This window comes from Balaenoptera acutorostrata, chromosome 13 (assembly GCF_949987535.1).
Source record: "Balaenoptera acutorostrata chromosome 13, mBalAcu1.1, whole genome shotgun sequence".
Classification (NCBI taxonomy): domain Eukaryota; kingdom Metazoa; phylum Chordata; class Mammalia; order Artiodactyla; family Balaenopteridae; genus Balaenoptera; species Balaenoptera acutorostrata.
Genome location: NC_080076.1, coordinates 24,923,517 through 24,933,969, shown reverse-complemented (window position 1 = coordinate 24,933,969; position 10,453 = coordinate 24,923,517). Strand labels below are relative to the sequence as shown.

The following is a 10,453-nucleotide window of genomic DNA, read 5'->3' as shown; positions in this document are numbered from 1 at the left end:
TCACCCACCTCACCACTTATAGACAACCACTGATGGTATTTGTTTAAATACATACAACAAATACAGTAAAGTACACAAGCCATTAAGTATAGAGCTCAGTGAATCTTTACGTGTGTGCACATCTGTGTTACCACCACCGCGATAAGAATGTGGACGTTCCCAGCAGCCTAGTACGCACCCTCATGGCCCTCTCAGGAGACACTCCTTCCAAAGCTAACCACATTCTGACCTCTGTCATCATGGATTAGTTTTGCCCATTTCTTGAACATCATATACATAGAATCATATAGTATGTAGTTTGATGTCTTTTTTCAAGAACATGATAGCTGTGAGATTCATCCATATGCCTATAGTAGATTGTTTTCACTGCTGCATAGTACTCCATGTATGTATTTCATAATCCCACTATCTTAATATGAATACCATTAGCATTTTAATGGCATTAGTTATCTTTCCTCTGCGTGTGCATTTTTGAACAGTTTTAAAGCAGTGTACTACAGCTTACAGTGTTTTTTTGTCTCTTTATGCTTAACATTTCTGGTCTTAAGAACATTTCTATTTTATTTTATTATTTTTTAAATTTTATTTATTTATTTTTGGCTGCATTGGGTCTTCATTGCCACGCGAGGGCTTTCTCTAGTTGTGGTGAGCGGAGGCTACTCTTTGTTGTGGTGTGTGGGCTTCTCATTGTGGTGGCTTCTCTTGTTGTGGAGCATGGGCTCTAAGCACGTGGGCTTCAGTAGTTGTGGCACGCAGGCTCAGTAGTTGTGTCTCGCGGGCTCTAGAGCGCAGGCTCAGTAGTTGTGGCGCACGGGCTTAGTTGCTGCGCGGCATGTGGGATCTTCCCGGTCCAGGGCTCGAACCCGTGTCCCCTGCATTGGCAGGCGGATTCTTAACCACTGTGCCACCAGGAATGCCCAAGAATATTTCTATTTTAACCCTGTACTGTGTCTTGACGAAAAGTTGCTGGAGTTGCTTTGCACCCATGTAAAGACTTCCTCCTATTTGTTGTAAAACAGCCATTTAGAAAGCTCAAAGGGGCTAAACACCACGGTATCCTTCATAACTTGGTCTGTCCTCACTCAGCCATTGTCTTTCCACTTGGAGGTCTCGTTTCCTCTGCAGGCTGATGGGCCCAGGCCCACATCTGGGAGCTCACGTTCATATGGACACACAGAAGCCTGCGGAACAGAGTTCCTCCCACTTGGCAGACTGCCTCTTCTCAGGGCTGGGCAAATCCACACAGACTTAGGCTCTGAGCTGCCTATGAGGACCAGAAAGCAGGTTGGTAATGACCGATGCAGTTGGTCCAGGGCAAGGCTGGGATGCTGCTTAATTGCTGGAAGCTGCTGGTTCTCCCTGAAGATGCAGGCTTAGAGCCCCGGAGGATGGTATGACTGTGGTCCCAGCTCCCCCATCCCTTTCTTTCCCAGCACCAGGCACATGGCAGACCAGGCACGAATCTAAAGGCTGGCTGGGCTCTGAGTCCTATTTCATCTGCTGTGGGGCTCAGCTCCTGGGGACTTGGCTTCTCTTTGCAACCTAGAAATGCAGTGTGAGGAACCACTCGTATGAGTGTGTGTGTGTGTGTGTGTGTGTGTGTGTGTGTGTGTGTGCATGTGTGTGTGCGTGTGTGTGTGTGAATAGTCAGCATAGCGTGCTCTTTGCTCTTAGTATCAGCATGTTCCCTCATCATGTAGTTTCTGATTTTATCTTGTCTTGTGTTTCTAAAAGGCTCCGGAGGAACTGCATGTTCAAACACAAGTCTGCCTTTTACTTCTCCGCCAGAACCCCTTGTTCTACAACAGCTTCAGGCCTCTTGGATGTGTCTGCATGTTGAGTGTGCCAAGACGGGACCAGAGCATGGCTTTGGAGGACCCATCTCATTACTTACCTTTGCTGTCACTTGCTGGCACATGGCAGAACCGTGGGGAGAGTGGATGCTGCCGAGCACAGGTAGAAGGGGCCTCGTCTTCCTCTGGCCGTGTTCCTGAGAAGCATTACATCCATCTCGTTTCCTTACTGAGGCTCTCAGAGCAGAGGCGCTGGGGTGTATGTGGAGTCTAAGACAGCGTGCCCATCCCTGGGGAAGTAAGGCCAGGGCACAGGACATAGATCTCCCCACTTGTCTTTGCTCTGTGTGTCCGAGCTGCACCCCACAGCCCTCAGACCTCACTGGTTATGGCCCCTGTCAGTTTATGTCCACAAAAGTGTGGAGGGGAGAATACAAGCAGCTCCCGGCAGCCCTTGCTCTGTCAGCCGAGAAAGGTTGGGGGCAGCTGGGGACTCTCGAATAAATACAGGGTCCAGAGTGAAAAAGAGGAGCCCCCGGGCTCCAAGTGTCCACAGGGAGTACGAATGTTGCCCCACCTTCTCTCCGCTCCAGACTGTGTCCCGGCCTCTCTCCCCGTGCCCTCACCTGGTAGGGCCCAGCGCTCACCACCTCAGTGGGGCCTGTGGTCTGTTACCAGCAGCTCAGAGACCGTGTAACACTGGGCTCCCTAGGCTCTGGGCCTCTGCATCTGCCATGTTTCCACTGAGGAGAAATAAAGGGCGGTGTCCTTGGCCAGAGGGACCTGGGGCATTGGCTAGCAGGTGGGACAGATTTTTGGTCCCCCAGCTGCTGCCCTAGGTTTCTTTACTGCTGGCTCCTTCTCTCCTTTCAATTCCCAGGAAGTGAGAAAGACCAAGAGTTCGGCCAACTCTGCTGAGAGAAGCATCTTGGAGACGCTGCTGAGAAAGGGACCGAGGCAGCACAGGCCTGTGGCGCCACCTAGGGGAAGAAGTGCCGCTGGTGCAGGTGGACTCCTCACTGCAAATCAACCCAATTTATGAAAATGCAGGATTCACGTGAAGAATAAAAAGTGAGATGGAGAGAAAGGAAAAGGAGAGTCACTGTTCACTTCATAAAAATTATTTCAATTATTTCTCAATTACAAAGGCATTCCTTTTAGGTTAGGGTACCTTTAAAACTGTATGTTCCCATCCTTCATTTTAAGTTATTCAGTTTAGTAAGGAATTTACATTTTTTTTCCGTGAAGGTTTAAGAGATGGCACTTATTATATAAAATTATAAAACTTGTAAAAGAACTGGATCACTCTCCAAAAGGGCAGTATAGATATACCTGGTTTTATAGATTATTCTTATTCTCATTTAAATTTTTAAGTGATAAAAATGAAAACCTCAGAGTGTTAACAGAAGGAAAATTTTCTTGTTTGAATCTATCTAGGATGGAGGCCACTAGTTCTTTTTTTTAACTTTTTAAATTGAGGTATAGTTGACGTACAATATTATATGTTTCAGGTGTACAACATAGTGATTCACTTTTTAAAGGTTATTCTCCATTTATAGTTATTATAAACTATTGGATATATTCACTGTGTTGTACAATATATCCTTGTAGCTTACTTATTTTATACATAGTAGTTTGTACCTATTAATCCCTGACCCCATTTGCCCCTCCCCCCTTCCCCCTCCCTACTGGCAACCACTAGTTTTGTTCTCTGTACCTGTGAGTCTGTTTCTTTTTTGTTATATTCACTAGTTTGTTGTATTTTTTAGATTCCACATATAAGTGATATCATATAGTATTTGTCTTTCTGTCTGACTCATTTCACTTAGCATAATGCCTTCCAAGTCCATCCATGTTGTTGCAAATGGCAAAGTTTCATTCTTTTTCTGTCTGAGTAATATTCCATTGTATATATATATACCACTTCTTTATCCATTCATCTGTTGATGGACACTTAGGTTGCTTCCATATCTTGGCAGTTGTAAATAATGCTGCTATGAACATTGGGGTACATGTATCTTTTCAAATTAGTGTTTTTGGTTTTTATGGATAGATACCCAAGTGTGGAATTGCTGGGTCATATGGTAGTTCTTTTTTTTTAATTTATTTATTTTTGGCAGCGTTGGGTCTTCATTGCTGCATGCGAGCTTTCTCTAGTTGTGGTGAGCAGGTGCTACTCTTCGTTGTGGTGTGTGGGCTTCTCATTGTGGTGGCTTATCTTGTTGCAGAGCATGGGCTCTAGGTGCGCGGTCTTCAGTAGTTGTGGCACACAGGCTTAGTTGCTCCACGGCTCGTGGGATCTTCCCAGACCAGGGCTCGAACCTGTGTCTCCTGCATTGGCAGGCGGATTCTTAACCACTGTGCCACCAGGGACGTCCTGACAGTTCTATCTTTAGTTTTTTGAGAACTGTTTTCCATAGTGGCTGCATCAATTTCCATTCCCACCAACAGTGTAGGAGGGCTCCCTTTTCTCCACATACTCACCAACATTTGTTAGTTGTGTTCTTTTTGATAATAGCCATTCTGACAAGTGTGAGGTGATATCTCATTGTGGTTTTAATTTGTACTTCTCTGATGATTAACAACGTTGAGCATCTTTTCATGTGCCTGTTGGCCATCTGTATGTCTTCTTTGGAAAAATGCCTATTCAGGTCTTCTGCCCATTTTTAAATTGGGTTATTTTTTTGATGTTGAGTCATATGAGCTACTTATATATTTTGGATATTAACCCCTTATTGGTCATATCATTTGGAAATATTTTCTTCCATTCTATAGACTGTCTTTTCGTTTTGCCTATGGTGAGGCCCCTAGTTCTTGATCACATCCCATTTATATGTCAATGCTTTCTGATCTAGCTCCATCCTAAAGCCAGATGAATGTTCAGCATCTCCGCTTGGATGTCTGAACTGAACTCCTGAACCTCCCCCCAGACTTGCTCCACATGCAGCCTTCCTGCATCTCAGTGGCTGAGATGAAAAGCCCAGGAGTCATCCTTGACTCCTTTTTCTACCAAGCAGCAGCCAATCCATGAGGAAAGAAGGCTCTATCTTCAGAACATAACCAGACTCTGACAACCTCTCACCACTCAATTGCTGACTGTAGATCCGAGGTGCCTGGATTACTGCAATAGCATCCTATCCCAACTTCGTCCCTTTACAGTTCACTTTAATAGAACAGACTGAGGTGTCCTTCAGATGTGTCAGATGAAGTCTCGCTTCTGCTCAGAAGGCTGCAGTGGCTCCCATTTACTCAGAATAAAAGCCGAAGCCCCTGCAGTGGCGTCTAAGGCCCTACGTGGCACACACCCAGGGTGCTTCTCTGACTTCAACCGCTCTCCTCTCGCTCACTCGGCTCCCACCACGCTGGCCTCCTTGCACAGCAGGCGCGCGTCTCTCTCAGGGGCATGCACTGGCTGTTTCTCCTACTCTTCTCGGGTACCTGTCACCTCCTTCAAGTATTTGCTCATCTCCCAAGCACTTGACCAGTCTACCCTGACTTAATAATCTTCAAATCCAACAATCACACTCAAACAGTATTTGTTCAGCTCTCTTGAACTGAACAAATACTGTTTGTTTATTCTTGGCCAGAATAATTCCAGTTTATACTTGTTGCTGCCAGGTAATTATTAACACTTCTCGAAAATGACCTGGCTAGGATGGTAAGTTCTATGGTCGTCCTAGGGGCAACCTCATGCATTTGGGTTTCTCTCCCAACTCTTCTCTACCACATGTGGTTGGTTAGGTTCAAAGTAAACTGCCCAAGGTCACTCTAGTGTTTCTATTGATCCTTAGTGCCAGGCAGCAAGCACCATTAGAATCTCCCCGTTTTCCACCCCTTCTCTCTTGAAAACACACGGGCACACAGGTGTGTATGACCAGGCACACAGCCACTTCCATGATCACCTGTGGAGATAGAAGAGGTAAATTGTATGTGAGCAGCTACTTGCTGCTTGCTCTGCCTCTCTGTGACTCTGAGAAAAATCTCTCATGCTTCAGTTTCTTCAATCATCACCCATCCATTTATCCATCCCCACAACATTACTGTGTGTCTATTTTGTGCCAGGCACTGTGCTGGGCACGTGAAGTCCTTGCCCTCTTGGAATTTACAATTTAACAAGGGAGACAGACGATAAACAATCTAATAAGGGAATACAAGCTCAGAAGAGTTCCATAACGGTCTGGGGAGAGGAACTTAGGGGGAACAGAGAACACCTGCCTAAAGAGAGAGCATCTGAGACTTGATGGACGAGTAGGGAAGGTCCTGTCCTGGGAAGGCAGAGGAAACAGCATTGCAGACAGAGGGGAGATCTGGCACAGTCCTAAAGGATGAGCAAGCATGGCATGTGAGGAGCCCAAAGAAAGACAACGTATGTGAAGCACGGGGAGCCAGAGGAACAGTCTGAGCTCAGGTTAGAGGGAAGTGGAGGCCAGACCTCCTCAGGGGTTGGGGGTCACCATGAGCAGGCCATGGTGGGAAACGGGTCTGGATTTTATTCCAAGCGTGATATAAACCTGTTTCAGGGCTTTAGATGAGGGTGACCTAATATAATTTGTGTTTTTAAAAGATGCCCCTGGCAGCTTTTTAGAGAATGATTGAAGAGGGGCAAGAATAGAGGTGGGCTCTTGTAATCCAGGCAAGTGATTCTGGTAGCTTGGAGCAAAGTGGTGGAGGTGGAGAAAAGAAGTGGGTGGATTTGAGATACATTCCGAAAGAATTGATAAAACTTGCTGATGGGCTGGATATGAGGGGTGAGGGAGAGGGTGGAATCAAGGAAACTCCCAGATTTCTGACCTGAAGTACTGGAATTGAGGAAGCAAGGACTTGAAGGAGGAGAGGGTTTCGTGAGAGAAATGTCTAGAGGGCAGTTAGGTACAGGAGTCTGGAGCTAGAGGAGAGACCAGTGTTGGGATGTAAACGTGATGAGTCCTGTGACTTGGGATGGCATCACCAGGGAGAGCACACACACACCCAATCCTGAAAAACTCACGGGCAGAGGTTTAGTAGAGGAACAGCTGCAAAAACAGACCAAAGGGATGGTTACCTGTGTCATGTTTTGGAGAGGTCAAAGAAGATGAGGACAGAAAAGTTTCACTAGATTTGGCAATGTGAAGGTGGTTGGTGACATTCGCAAGATCAGTGAAGTGGTGGAGGCAAAGCCAGGTTAGCGTGGTTTGAAGAATGAGTCAACTATTCATGACTTTCTTAGCAACATTAGGAATAGAAGGAAACTTCCTGACTTTGATAAAGTGCATCTATCTGCCACCTATTGTAAGGATCACACTGAATGGTGAACTAATACGAACATTTCTAGGTTTGGCTTTTTTTCCCTCCTAACATTGCATTAGAGGTCCCAGCCTAATGCAAAAGGGCGACAAAAATAAATGAGATATTGTCTACATGATTAGAACTAAAACAAGGGTTTGCGCAAGCTGCCTAGATACATAATACCCCAAAGCTATTCATTAGCAATACCCAAGTAGAAAATAAAATAGAAAAAAAAAATCTCATAAAATAAATCCTACATAAGACTTTTATGGGGAAAAGCAATAAACCTTTACCAAAACTGTGCTGGGAGATTCCCTAGGAGGGGGCTCTTTTCAGCTATTTGCTCAGTGACAATCTCTGTTGACGTGACCAAGGGAGCAGGTATCTGATACAGAATGAAGAAAAAGTCATCGGCATTTTGGTCATGGAACTGTGAGGTCCTTGGCCAACTGGATGCTAAAGTTTCCGAGAATTAAGACATGATCTAATGATTTTTTAAAAGGTGACAGAGGCAGTGATAATACAGTCACTGGAGGAAAGACCCGAGCATGAAGCCGGTAGACAGAAATAAAGAGAGCAGCAGGATGGTATCATTAATCAACACGAACCTCAAAATAGCACAGGGTTCTGCAAAAGGGAGGGGATGACTGCTCTGGAAGCAGCGTGGGAGGGCAGCAAGGCCGCTGACCCCCACCCAGACCTGAGACTGTGGGGCAAGAGAGAGACAAGGCTTATCCTTGAGATACATTGAAGACACCCTGTGTTTATGAGGAGCTTATGCTTTGAAGAATTAGTAACAGTCATATTTGTATTACTACATTCATCTCACCTTCCCAGCCTCTCCCCCGATCCTCAATATTGGTCTATATATAATCTCAGCAGGAGAATTTAGAAAGCTGAATACTCTCATATTAAAATGTGTGTGTGTGTGTATATACATGTACCCATGTATGTATATGAACAAACAGAACAGGGAGGTAACATGAGAAGGGGATGGTTGGATTTAGGGTTAAAGGAGGATTTTTTAACAGTAGCACTCCTGACATTTTGGGGCCTGATAATCCTTTGCTAGAGGGGCTGTCCTGTGCGTTGTAGGATGTTTAGCAGCAGCCCTGGCCTCTACCCACCAGGTGCCAGTCGCACACCCTCCCCAGTCATGACCAACGCACCTCCAGATATTGCCAAATGTCCCCCAGGGAGAGGTGTGCAGAACAGGACATAATTTAGGTAAACTGGGAAAGTTAAAGGAGGGGGATGAAATCCAGGCAAAACTTTGTTCTCGTCAGTCTGTGGCTTCTCTAAATTTTAGCATAAACCCATTGGTTTATAATAGCTACTTTGTACTTACTCAGTTTCCCCATTTTAGTTGGCTAGTGTAATAAACATTAATGACAACATTCCTTTCTGACTGCTGGGAAGTGCTGGTGGTGGGGGAGAAGGGGTGACACAGGCCTTCTTCTGAGACTTGACTTGTAGCCTTTCTCAACTCCACATTTTCCATTTACAGATATGGTCCTTAAAATGAACATAAATCTTCCTTAAGGAAGCTATGCTCCGATTCAAATGTATTTGAGGAGTTATAATACATAATCAGCACTGTCTTTATTCAAGGGAAAAATCAATCTAATATGATATCATTTATTAATATCAAGACTAAATTCAGTAATTTTGCTCCTTGGGCATTTATCTCAGAATGAATTATGAACGTCACTCAACACACAAATTGAACTGGGTTTCAAAATATTTTTTAAAAATACAAGACAACTCAACAACAACAAAAAATAAACAATTCAATTTAAAAAATGGGAAAAGGACTTAGATATTTCTCCAAAAAAGATATATGAATGGCCAAAAAGCATAGGAAAAGATGCTCAACATCACTAATAATTAGGAAAAGCAACTCAAAACCACAGTGAGATATCACCTCGTACTAATTTTTTTTTGAATTTTATTTTATTTTTTTTATACAGGTTCTTATTAGTTATCTGTTTTATACATATTAGTGTATATACATCCATCCCAGTCTCCCAATTCATCCCACCACCACCCCTCCCCCGCCACTTCCCCCATTGGTGTCCATATGTTTGTTCTCTACATCTGTCTCTCTATTTCTGCCCTGCAAACCGGTTCATCTGTACCATTTTTCTAGGTTCCACATATATGAGTTAGTATGCGATATTTGTTTTTCTCTTTCTGACTTACTTCACTCGTATGACAGTCTCTACAAATGACCCAATTTCATTACTTTTTATGGCTGAGTAATATTACATTGTATATATGTACCACATCTTCTTTATCCATTCATCTGTCGATGGGCATTTAGGTTGCTTCCATGACCTGGCTACTGTAAATAGTGCTGCAATGAACATTGTGGTGCATGTGTCTTTTTGAATTATGGTTTTTTCTGGGTATATGCCCAGTAATGGGATTGCTGGGTCATATGGTAATTCTATTTTTAGTTTAAGGAAACTCCATACTGTTCTCCATAGTGGCTGTATCAATTTACATTCCCACCAACAGTGCAAGAGGGTTCCCTTTTCTCCACACCCTCTCCAGCATTTGTTTGTAGATTTTCTGAGGATGCCCATTCTAACTGGTGTGAGGTGATACCTCACTGTAGTCTGGATTTGCATTTCTCTAATAACTAGTGATGTTGAGCAGCTTTTCATGTGCTTCTTGGCCATCTATCTGTATGTCTTCCTTGGAGAAATGTCTATTTAGGTCTTCTGCCCATTTTTTGATTGTGTTGTTTGTTTTGTTTTGTTTTTTGATATTGAGCTGCATAAGCTGCTTGTATATTTAGGAGATTAATCCTTTCTCAGTTGCTTCATTTGCAAATATTTCCTCCCATTCTGAGGGTTGTCTCTTTGTCTTGTTTATGGTCTCCTTTGCTCTGTAAAAGCTTTTAGTTTCATTAGGTCCCATCTGTTTACTTTTGTTTTTATTTTCATTACTCTAGGAGGTTGGTCAAAAAAGACCTTGCTGTGATTTATGTCAGAGTGTTCTTCCTATGTTTTCCTCTAAGAGTTTTATAGTGTCCAGTCTTACATTTAGGTCTTCAATCCATTTTGAATTTATTTCTGTGTATAGTGTTAGGGAGTGTTCTAATTTCATTCTTTTACATGTAGCTCTCCAGTTTTCCCAGCACCACTTATTGAAGAAACTGTCTTTTCTCCATTGTATATCCTTTCCTCCTTTGTCATAGATTAGTTGACCATAGGTGTGTGGGTTTATCTCTGGGCTTTCTATCCTGTTCCGTTGATCTATATTTCTGTTTTTGTGCCAGTACCATATTGTCTTGATTACTGTAGCTTTGTAGTATAGTCTGAAGTCAGGGAGTCTGATTCTTCCAGCTCCGCTTTTTTCCCTCAAGATTGCTTTGGCTATTCGGGGTC

At 43.7% G+C, this 10,453-nt stretch overlaps 1 long non-coding RNA gene across 1 annotated transcript; it reads left to right on the top strand.

Annotated features, from left to right (window-relative positions):
* Nucleotides 1–1,232: 1,232 nt before the first annotated feature.
* Nucleotides 1,233–3,381, top strand: LOC130704663 (uncharacterized). Its single transcript, XR_009005109.1, has 3 exons — nt 1,233–1,391; nt 1,735–1,956; nt 2,674–3,381. It is a non-coding gene; the product is annotated as an uncharacterized LOC130704663 (long non-coding RNA).
* The last annotated feature ends 7,072 nt before the right edge of the window (nt 3,382–10,453 follow it).